The sequence below is a fragment of the Martes martes genome (assembly GCF_963455335.1).
Source record: "Martes martes genome assembly, chromosome: 3".
NCBI classification, from domain to species: domain Eukaryota; kingdom Metazoa; phylum Chordata; class Mammalia; order Carnivora; family Mustelidae; genus Martes; species Martes martes.
In genome coordinates, this window is record NC_137890.1 from 192,248,814 (window position 1) to 192,260,920 (window position 12,107).

The window sequence follows — 12,107 nt, forward strand, 5'->3', positions numbered from 1 at the left end:
GAAAGCTGGTGCCCCCAAGGACGTCAACTGGTTCGTTCCCTGTAACATCTCACCCACACCTTTAGGGCTGTTTTCTACGCTGGCGACAAATGGCAAGTATTACGACGGGGCTGACAGTTCTGCCTTTATTTCCTCAACCCTCACGCCCTATCCCTTGGATGCCTCCTACCAACAAACTCAACAGATGCCCCCTCCTCCATTTTTGGTGTAAATGAAATGAAACAGGCAACAGCCACAGAAATCACGCCCGCACCGAGGGGTGTCCGCGCCCCAAACCCGGCGCACGGCACAGGTACAACGTGCGCGCACCTTCCCGGACCGCGGCCTCGCTCAGAAGCAGTGTATGCCGTGTTTCTGATTCAAAGGGTTCCTACGATGAATCCTGTGGAAAAAGAAATACGAGCCCCCAGCTATACCCATTCTATAAAGCCAGGTTTTACTGCAATTGTACCAGCCTTCCTCCTCGCGCAGAAAGAACGCTCATAAATATTGACGTTACCCTCAAGCGGGGCATTTGTGGTTAGAGATGAAAAGCATTATAAATTGGGGATACGGTACAGGAAAGCATCACCTCATTTAAATCCCCTCAACCAGATTTCACATCCAATTGTGAAATGTCACTGCGATCGGCAATATTTCTCAAGGAAAACAGCTCTTCTACTCGGCCCGGGCAACACGGCTGTCGTATCCTCTAGGAAACCTGTGTCAGTATTATTCTGATAAACTTAGAGGATGCCACCGCTTAAGGATAAATTCCTGCAGATAAAATGAACTTAGCCGGAAAGCCCATTCCTCCGCTCACGATTGTACAAGAGAGCAGGAAAGGAAAGCTGGAAGGCTCACTGAACTTTTTAAAAAGTAATTAAAATCGACAGGCTTTTGAGGAAATGTGTCAGATTTGGCAGCGTTTTCTTTGTAAAAACACATTTTGGTAATTTTCCAGAATTCTGTTCTTCCAGTTTGGAAACGCTTAAAAATTCTGACACATAATGAAATGGTAACAATACGGATCAGCCTAAGCAAAATAAGGAAAGGGGAAAAATTTAACTTCAGTGTTTCTTCAGTCTTCCCTTGCTCTCAGCCCCCCAAGCCCCCAAGATTCCTGGTGCTTTCAGGAGCCACAGAACCCCCTCCCAAGAGGTTAGAGAGTTAGTTAGCAAATCAGTCAATCAATTAATTAATTATAGGTGTGAGTCAACAAAAGGCAGCTCAATTAAGATTTCTGAGGGCAAAAAGTTACATTTAGTTTTACAATTAACAGTAAGAAATACAATTTACTCTTTGAATTATAGAAACACGCATCGTTTCTGCAGGGCAGCAAGGGAAGGAGAAAGATGGGGATTAAAAGGACCGACAAGGGGGAGGGGAGTAAGAGGAGCCCAGAAGAGAGTAAGTAACAGATGGCTGGAGGCCCACTCAGGGAGCGCGAGAAGGAACAAAAAAGGAAAATAATGACAGAAAGAAACAAAGAATAAAGGGTTTCACAAGGAACCGCATCCCCCCACCGTCTCGTGTTTGGGGATAACTCTACCAAAGACTTTTAATAAATACCATTGTGTTTCTGCAACAGGAAGCATTAGCGGGAAAGTGCTCGGTCACCCCGTGTAAATGTAATCCAAGCAGCGGAACCCAGGCGTCCCCGTCTCCGGCCTCACCTCAGCGAACCACTAGGGCAACTGCCAGCCTGGCTTTTTTCCATAAGATTTTATCATATTATTATTGGTACAGAAGTTACATAACAGATCATAGAGATGCGTAAAATCAGATGGGTACCAGCAGGTCAGCACAGTCTACTCCACTACCACCATCACTGTTACCATTCTGGTGTATTTCTTGGCCATCCTGACTCCGACATCTTTTTCAGGGGTAACCCGAGTCCCGTATCAAATCATGAATTATACGCGCCGCTTGGATTCAAATGGATCTGAGCGTCTGGCTGGGAGAAGGAAGCAGTCCAGGAATCCATTTTCAGGAGGACCAAGGAGGAGTAACTAAACTTTACGTGGAGTGTTCGCTGACACTCTTCTAGACACACACATATTAACACACTGAATCCTTGGCCCCAAGAGAAGGCTGTTACGACCCGCCTCTTGCAGATGAGAAAACAAGAGGCAAATGAAGCTGCATGCCCCAAGTCAGGGACCACTGAGCAAAAGAGTCCAGTCTCCAAACCAATACTGGTCCAGAGCCGGTCTATAACCACGACGCCACACCACCAGGCCCCCTCGTCCTTGGCCCCGGTGCAAAGCCACAATGACAAAAGAACCATTATTCCAGCAGAGGGAGGTGTGTAAGTCATACCGGACCCCTCTACCCCCAAAGCCTTCAGTGTGTGTTTGGAGAAGGCGCCAGAGAGAGGGGGGCAAGGGCTTAGCCACGAGAAGAGCCAAAGGGAGCCCTGCTCAAGACGCCTCCCCGCAAGGACACACAGGGCCTCTCCAGACTTGGAGCAGGGCCCTCGTCTGAGCTGGATCCCGATGAGTGTAGCAGAAGCCAGCGCATGGGGTAACAGCACTCAGATTGGGGGCGGTGGGGAAGGAGGACAGACAGTCGCCCAGTTCAAGCCACATCACAGAGGTAGTAGCTCTCTTAACTCGAGCAGTTTCATTTAAATTTTCAGTTAGGAAGGGAAACATCCTGATCAAAAATAAATATTTTCATGTCACCGTACTTTACACACTAGGTAATACCACTATGATGATGGTTTACTGAGAGGCAATAACTTGATTTAAGTCATTGATGATGAAAATTTCCATCAATCTACCATTCGCAGCAGAGCCCCGCCTCGGGGCTTCTGAGCTTGGTTTTCACTGCCTGGAAAGTTCTTCAGGCTTCTCTTCCTCCAGCACCAACTCATCCCAGGTGGCTGCACGAATGTCCCTGTCCTCAGACAGGCCGTCCCTGTATCCACAATCTACTGTTGCCTCTCCCCACCCTTCTTATACTCAGAGCCCCCCGTCCTTTTCCTTTACAGCACCCATCACAATTCATAAATATGGCACAGATATCTGCGTTCATTTCTGCAATGTCTCTCCCCCCTCATACGCATGAGAGCAGAAAACACGTCTGTTCTACCACCATTAAAGACTCAGCACCAGTATAGGATCTAGCACACACTAGGCACCCAAACATGGGAGGAATGAACACACGCATACACTAAAGAACGAAAACGTCACCTCCCTTTACTTCTAAAAGTATTATGTAATTTCATTTATTTTTTTGAAGGAACAGTTTTTATTTTATTTTTTTAAGTTTATTTTTTTTTTTTTTCAATCTCTACACCCAATGTGGGGCTTGAACCCACAGTCCTGAGATCCAGAGTCTCATGCTCTTCTCAGTCAGCAGCCGGGCTGGCGTCCCTACAGTAATTTTAAAAATAGAGTGAATTGTGACATTTCCATTACAAGTTGGTATTTTGTGCTCTATTAGATAAGCCACCCAACTCTAGGCTCTAAGAACAAACACAAGTTTAAATGTAAACTTGATCAGCCAAGAACCATCTATAAACAAATGCAAAATCAACACCATTCCTGCACACCAGTCAGAAACATGACACTCAATTCCCAGGACCATTCACAAGGACCACAAAAACCAAGAAGCACCTTGACACAAATCTAACAGAAGATTTTAACATGGAAGATTATAAAATTTCACTGAAGGACATAAAAGACTTAGGTAAATAGAGAGGTACATCGGTTTGCAGATGGCAAGCCATGAGGCCCCAAAGATGGCAATTCTCCCTGAATACTATCTAAATGCAAATGCAACGCCAATAACACAAAATTTAAACACAGAAACAAAGACAAGCCACATGCTCGGATAACATGTACCAGTTTACCTGTGGAGAAAGAGAAGAACGCAGTGTGTGTGAGATACATCAACAGACACAAAAATGGAAAATGTCATTTTTTGCACAATCCAGCAATGTAACCATGACAGGTATGCAATGTTACTTTCAATGTTTTGACTGAAACAATAAACGCTCTAAGTTCAGAAGAGCAACGGTCTGGGGGGTCTTGACAAAGACGGTAACACAACTGGGTGGGGAAAGCCGTGTAACGGGCAGAGGGGGCTTCCGGGGGAAGCAAAGATCCAGGAGAATCGACGAGGAAACAAGCACAAGACATATGTGAGAGTGAACCGAGTGTGGCTTACATCACACGAATACTCTCATAGAAAGCCGGTAGTAACGGACCTAGACACGGCACCGTGAAGGAACCACAGCCCTGTGATCCTATAATGGGCCCCGCCCAAAGTGGTCCAATGGGCGCCCCATGGGGACATGCACATATTCTATCTCTCTGACACAGTCAGGGTCCGCAGTCACAAACAGAAGACCAAGAGAAGCCTTTCTGCAAAGAAACTTACTTAAAATGTTGTTTAGCCAACACCTACTTCTCCAAGGATACCTGTTTTCACAGCACACCATCTACTCACTTTATGGGTGCTTCTTTCAACCTAACTTTTTATGGAACAACCCACTTTGGAAATTGCTACATTCTACTAACCCAGCCCTTTAGAGGGCTGAGCCAGAATAGAGGCTTAAGGATTTGGAAATAAAAGGCAACAATCAGCCAAACATAACAACTGACCGGATGAATGCATGGGTCACAGAAAATAGAGAAGTAGGTAATGCTTCTGGAATCTCGGGCCCAGATGACGACAGGAATGCTTTCAGCGCAAACAGTGAAGTCAAAAGAGGGTCAACTATTAGGTATCGGGCACTATGCTTGAATTTAGATGGGTCTGGGGAGACAGTAAGATATTCCCCTGAAAGGAAAATTGAGCAAGAAGTTAAGAGACTACAATCAAGTTCCCAGATCTATCCCCAGGCAACTTTATGAGCCTGAGCAGGTCTCAAATACGAGGCAGGGGTTACAGCAGCGACCTTTAGGCTCTTTCGAATTTAATACTCCACCATTCTAAAATCGGGCACTTGGAAGTCGAAATACCAATACTATCAAGTTCTACCTTTAAAGGTGTGAAATGTATAAAAAATATAGAATAAAAATAAACAATTCAAGAATTTGAATGCATGAACTTAAATATATCAATGAGAGGCTTTCAAGAGATTATACAATTAGAGATGTTTAAGAGATCGATGAAACCTACCAAGAAATCTAGGATGTCTCACTCGGGCCCCCTCCCCCAATGTCACGGAATACTTAGTATTTTGCTGCTGCACAAGGCAGATGCTTGAATCTGACCCAGTGTGGCAGTTCATATGTTTTTATGAGTACCTCTCAACACCCTGAAGATTCCAAGGCATACGAGAACATCTTCCTAGACGGCTCACCCCAGCAGGGCAGGTCAAAACTGTGGTCAATGCATTACAACTGTGACCAGAGTGCCAGTAAGACACTAGCCTTGTGTACTGGCCTAGCCCAGGGTTTATAAAAATTAAAAGCTTTTCCTAAGAGCACTTAGGCTGGGATGCTAAAATGAATGAAATCGGGATGATCCTTTTGAAGTACTTTCAAGGGAAAAAATGATCAGCTAAGAACTGCAAGTAGCATTGCAGGGTCTAATAATACAGAAACTTAAAAGGAAGCAGCTCTTAGGGAGGAGGGAGAAGAGGTACTGCAAAGTGCATGCAGGGCTGACAGGGATTTTTTTTTTAACCGAGGCTGAAAAGTTTTTCAAAAACAACAAAAAGAGTTTTTGTTGTTGTTATGCTGTTTTGGTTGTTTTGGTTGAAGTGTATGAAAAATGCTTTCATGAAACCAGTAGGAAAGTGAGGGGCACACACAGTTAACAAAAGCCAACAGGTAACAATCTGTTCCATTGTCTCGTCAATTCCATTTTCGAAAATCTCTTTAAGGATGTTGAATTCTTCTTCTTCTTTTTTTATTTTTAACAAGTTTAAAACCATGTAAGATACAATCTGGAATTGTATTTTCATTTTCACAAGGCAAAATGAAGCCACCTGTGCAGTTTCCAAGCCTCCTGAGCCCACGCAGGGTCGGTGGGAAAGTCCCTGGAAGGCACAGGCCCGGTTTCCTCTTGGCCTCTCGAGCTATCCAGGAAAGCCGGGCACCTGGTATTTTTAGAAGGTCAGCGTTGTTTATCTGATCAACAAAGGAAGAATGTCAATTTTCCCCTTTCTCTAGACTTCACCTTCTAAAACTGCCTATCTTGGAGGAATATAAATTCCATACCGACCCCCTTCCTCCCCACCTTGTCCCCAGTCTTACTCCCTAAGCCCCAGCTCTGCAGCGGTGCGCACACCATTTCATTCCTATCCATCCTGCAGCTGGATGCCCAGCGGCCTACATACTGCTCTCAGACAGACTGCAGACCGGAGGACCAGACAAAACCCCTGGAAACTCCCAGATGGCCATCTAATTCCTGCAGATAAGGAAGTGCCAGGAGAGGGTAAGAGAGATCCCCAGGCAAGCTGTTTCCTCACCAACAGGCTGAGTCTGTTCACCAAGTCACCCTCATTTGGGGGAGAATGAGGCACAATGGGAGAGCCAAGCACAGGGCCCAGAAAAGGACAAACGGAGAAGCATTTCAACCAACCCGCCCAGCTCTGGACTGGCCAAGGACACCCACAGGAACCCTGACTCCAGGTCACAAAGGAAGCAAGCCAGGAGGGAGGCTCTCACTCCAACTCCTTAAAACGACCTCTTTAAGAGTGGCCCAAAGCTTCAAAGAACACCGCACCACGAGGCAACGCGTCGTTCTGGAAAGCACACCGTCCGGGGCTTAATCTCTACCAGCCCTGGCAAATTATTCAGTTCCCTCATCCACAAATCCCTCCTGCTGAAGGGCAGCGATGCAGATGACACAAACAAGCTACAGAAAATACCCGGGGGGCGCCTGGGTGGCTCAGTCGGTTAAGATTCAGACTCTTGATCTCAGCTCAGACCTTGATCTCAGAGTCAGGAGTTCGAGCTCCCCGCCGGGCTCCCAGCCTACCTTAAAAAAAAAAAAAAAAAAAGGAAAACAAAGTAGCCAGGATGAGGGCTGACACAGAGGAAGCCCCCAGCACTTCACTAACAACAGCAGGAACATCATATAACACGACTGATTCATTCTTTGGGGACTTGGCATTTCTGGTCCACAGGCAAATCCTCTGAAGTGTGCAGACAGCCTTAGGGGGACTGAATCAGCCCGGCTGAGCACCAGCCGAGGACAGGACACCCGCAGGTAGGGAAGGAAGAGGGAAGGAAGCGGGAGGCACCAAGCACCTACCCCTACCCGGTGCCAGGGCCCACCACGTGACTCGGCACCTGCTCCCATGGAATGGCCCTTTGTACGTCCTCGGGATCCAAAACGGGACCCCCCACGCTCTCCTCCGGAACGCTGCTCCCTAACCTCCAGACCAACCCAACCTTCAAGAGGCAGGTGTTGGGAGACCTGACCCCTTCCACGCCGCCAGAGGTTGAAGGAAACGAAAGCAGCCAGGACAAAGGAGAGCGGGCACCGCGCTCCGCCTCCTCCACTCTCTCGCTTTTGTCTGTTGTCAGCTTTGTCTGGGCAGCGAGTGTTGGCGTGGCCTGGTCACCACAGCTGTCACAGTCATTTTCTTCATTTCCCCAACATCCACTCCGCGCACGGGGCCTGCCCGGCTGCGTCCTTTGAGGCACAATGGATTTCCTTCATTGCTTTTTAATGCACGGCCTCCCATCAGCCGTGCACCTGACAAAATGTGAATGGATGAGGAAGGTACTGACCAGGGAAAAGCAAGCCAGGAAAGGTTACAGGAGCGCGATGCTGTGGCTCACCCTTCATGCTGCTCGGGGGCAAGCCGGAAGGTGCCCCTGACGGAGCTCAGCAGACCACAGTCGGCCTCCCTCCACAGACCCACTGAAGGGGAACTTAATGACAAGAGACAGAAGTTACAGCACCGACACCTCAGTCCCTGAAGACCCTAAATGATGTCCCATCATTATTTGAAATAATTAAACAAGATAGAACTTTCAGTCTTTACAGTCTTATCTTAGAAACAAACAAACTAAAAAAGCAATATTGACTTTTCCATTCGCCCAGGAGCATTCTGAGAAATCCAGACCCAATCGATGACGCGAAGTGTTAAAATCCATCCCGCTCCTGGACTCAGTGGTCCCTCGTGTGTCAAGGTCAGGCGTCTCCTGCCCTTGACCACCCTCCAGGCCACCCCAAGGACTGGATTTCCATTTCCTTTTCACAGGGACACCTAAGCTCACTGCCCCCCCTGCCCCCCGGGGAAAGGATGAGCCTGGAAATTCCATGGAATGTGTGTTCCCACGAGCACAGAAAGCTGATGTTCTCAGAGGTGTTGTAAAGAAAGACCCTCGACACTTCCCTAAGGAAGAATGTCTTCTGTAAAAGGCGACTGCCAGGACCCAAAGCACATGCTGGGAAAATCCCCGGCCTGCTCTGCGTGTGTTTCCAATTCCGATGTCCCACTTCCTCTTTATAACCACATTCCTTCCCTCCTTGTTTCTCCTCTAAAAAGACACTGTGGCATTGGGTCTCCAAAGTATGCTGTTCTATGAAAGGCTGTAAGATAAAAAGAGCTAAAACGGATGTCAATGAATATAAAATGCCTAAACACCGTGGTTCCATTCCGCCACTTTTAAATGTTTCCAAAAAAGAACTTATTTTTAAATATTGGCAGCCTAACTTCTTAAAAATAAAGTTTCCTTCACTTAAAGCGTATGCACACAGGCTATCACACAGCATAGAGCTTTTTAGCAAATACACTTTTAAGAGCTGTGATGTCACTAACTGTGCCTTCCAAACCTCTCTCACAGGGATTTCTCTCTTTTTTTAAGATTTTATTGATTTATTTGACAGAGAGAGAGAGAACAGCAGGGGGAAGGCAAAGGGAGAAGGAGACGCAGACTCCCCGCTGAGCAGGGAGTCCGCCAAGGGGCTCGATTCCAGGACCTCAGGATCGTGAATTGAACCGAAGGCAGATGCTTAACCAACTGAGCCAGCCAGGTGCCCCCACAGGTTTCTGAAAAGATCATTATGGCACGGAATACTGTATGCAAAACCCATCATACATAGTAAACACTTACTAAATGACAGTGAAAATTACTGTTAGGCTATTTAACAAAAATCCAAATATCCAGCCATTAAAAATAGTAAAAGGCTGGGGGGAGAGGGGAGAACCTCATCCATGCTAAAAACATGGATCCCACTCTCTGAGGGTCCCTTCTCCGCCAAGCCACTCCTACCCTCACCCCTTCCCCACAAGGATCAGAAGCTCCTCCTTGCTTTGCATAACTGTGTGGCAACCCAGGAGAGTGAGTCTTTAACACTAGGCTTGACAAAGTGATGATTCATCCCAACCCAGGAAGGGGGTGCAGCCAGCCTCACCACACAATGGAAGATCCATGGGCAGCGCCTTGAGCCAGAGACAAGCCATGTAAGAGCCCCCCAGCCCCACCTGCGTCTCCAGCAGCAGCTAACATACTCTTGGGCTTCCTTGTTAGTGTATATTCCGATATGCAGTTGGGAGGACTCCAACTGTGCCACATCTTACAAAGCAATTCCCAACATAAATGAAAAGTCCAAAATGGCAACCACAACAACAATAATAGGAAAAAAGTCTCCCTCTGTCCCCTCTGTGCGCTGCCTGTGTCACCACATTTTGCCAGGCAGTGTGTTAGTTACAGCAGCAAACAGCTTGATGGCCGGACAGCATCCCACTCCAACTTCACAGTGTAATGGCTCCTGAGGACAAGTCCCACTGCTTCTCAGCCTGGCCTACAAATGTGACCACATCCCCCATGAAAAAGACAAGCCCTCAGCAGCAGCTGACACAGCTCTTTTCCATTACCACTTCGCGGGCAGGAAACATTTTTTCCCCCTGGAGTAAGCTCCTAATTCCCCTTCTAAGGTTAAGAGGCTTTCAAACTCGGTTGTCTTAAATCGAATGCCCAGTGGGGTGGTTTAACCCTGGGTCCGCAGAGTTGTCAAAGAGGCAGGGCTGGGGTCACCTGCCACCCCTGGTCACCGGCCATCCCTGGATGTCTCCTCAATTATCCCACAGTAATTCTAACCTTCGGTCCGACTTTGGGATCCTTCCACCAGGGTCCCATAGGCACAGACCATGAATGCCTGGAAATGTCAGCCTCCTCCCCCAAACAGTTTCGCTTGGAATACCCCATTCAAAAACACTCGTCATCCGATGCCCCCAGCTCCCTTCCCAGGTCAACCTTTCCTCCTGGTTGGAAATTTCATTTTCAATGATTTGCATTTCAATCTAGAAAAGGATCACTCAACAAATGTCCACCATATTAGATTTAATTCTACCCCTAAAAAAATAAATAAATAAAAATCCCATTGGGCATAACGGTATGAGTTCTCTTTCTTATTCCGGGTGGTCTGCACTGGGGGAGAGAGAGCACAGAAGCAGTGGGTCCTTAACTCAAACTCCAGCCAGCGGGGTGTGTGGGGGGTGTTTTCAGGGAAAGCCTGCAAAAGGGTTTTTCAACTCAGTGTTACATAATCTGATTCATTTATTTAGCCATGTCTAATTTTATAGTGGTTTCCCCTCAAATACTCCTGGAAAACTGTTATATTACAATGGAGAAAATTATTTTATGTCAAAATCAATTCTATAACATTTGCCTCCTACCCATTCATGCCGATACCCACTAGCCACACACACACGGCCACGGGCACACACCGACACACAAGGACCCTGATCCCTCACAAAAAAAGTCTTCCAAAGTAACCAAGATTTGATTTCAGCGAACCGACACTGGGAGCGCCTCGAACTCAAGGAACTGCACAACTTGTTGCGGCAGCAACTTGACCACGGTCCGAACAAAGCATGACAAAGACGCTCCGGGAACCCGGGGCCCGCGGACGAAGGGTGCGCGCCGGCCCTCCGCTCTGCACCGCGCTCCCACCCACCCCTTCCCACCCTCTCCGCGGCCCCAGCGAGCACCCTCCGGGCCTCGGCTCCTAATCTGGTTTTCATTGCGGCGCCGCTCCCTCCCCTTCCTCCCCAGCGACCGTGAATCAATCCCGTCCCCGGCAGGAAACGAGACCCGGGGCAGCCCCTCCGCCGCGGCGGAACAAAGGAGCGAGGCGCAGCCGCGCGCGCTGGACGCCCCATCGGGTCCCGCAGCCCCTCTCCGCCGCCGCCGGGGCACGCCGCACCTGAACCCCGCTCCCCGGGACGCCCCATTGTTCTCCCCACGCTCTCCCTCCCTGGGGCGCCCCCCACCCCGTGCCGGGCCGCGGAGCCGGGGCCGGGCACCAGCTGCGGCCCGGAGAAAAGGACGGGTGTGGGTGGGAACGAGGGGGACCGGGGCTCCGCTCTGCCCACAGGTACCGGGAGGATGGGGCAGAGTAAGAGCAACTTTGCTCCCAAGCCGCCGTCGCTCCCGCCCGCCCCAAGCGACTGCGGAGTCACGACCACCCCGGCGACCTCCAGCGTGCGCGGGTTCTCGCCGCAGCAACGCTGCGGCCCCCGGCGACCCATGCCCCGCGGGCTGCGGCGGGGCCGCGGGGACCCCGGGCACAAAGGCGCGAGGCGCCCCCTCCGCCGCCCCCGGCGGGCCGCGGCCGGAGCGAGCGGGCAGGGCCGGGGAGAAGGGGAGAGGCTCGCGCTACCTCGCCGGGCGCCGCTGCGCCTCCTGGTCGTCCTCGCGCTCCGGGACGCGGGCCCACCGCGAAGCTGCGGGGCTCCCGCGGCGGCTGCTCGACGGAGGCTGCCGGGCGGACGCTGTCCCGCGGCCGCCGGCCCTTCGCGCGCCCCGCGCTCCCGCACCGCCTCCACGCGCCGCGCCCGGGCTCCCGTGCGCGCCCGACTGCGGAGAGCCGGCTGCCGCGGGGCGCTGGGCTGCGGCGGGAGGCGCGCGGCCACTCCCCTCTCCCCCGCAGGCCGAGGGGCCGGCCGAGGGGCGGGGGCGGCGACCTCGCCGCCCGGGATTCGCCTCTGCGCGCGCCCGCAGGGCCCGGAGCCCCCGCCCCCGAGCCCACCCTCCCCCGGCCGCCGGGCGCGGCCGCACAGCGCCCCCCGGTGAGCGCGCGCGGAAGCCTGCGCGCGGGGGCAGGTCGGGACGCGGCCGGAACGGAGAGGAGAGGACGGGGAGGCGTCCGGGGAGGCGTCCTGGCCGGCGCCCACGGAGAGCTCGGCCCTCATACCTGCGCGCACC

At 50.6% G+C, this 12,107-nt stretch overlaps 1 protein-coding gene across 3 annotated transcripts in view; it reads right to left on the reverse strand.

Annotated features, from left to right (window-relative positions):
• MYO1B (myosin IB) overlaps positions 1-11,774 on the reverse strand; it is a 179,351-nt gene extending 167,577 nt beyond the window's left edge. For 2 of the 3 annotated variants that reach the window (XM_080798484.1, XM_080798483.1), the window contains exon 1: positions 11,563-11,774. The gene's annotated coding sequence lies outside the window, so the exon portion shown is untranslated. The remainder of the gene's footprint in view (positions 1-11,562) is intronic. The other variant, XM_080798486.1, reaches the window with a different exon arrangement.
• Between the last annotated feature and the right edge of the window lie 333 nt (positions 11,775-12,107).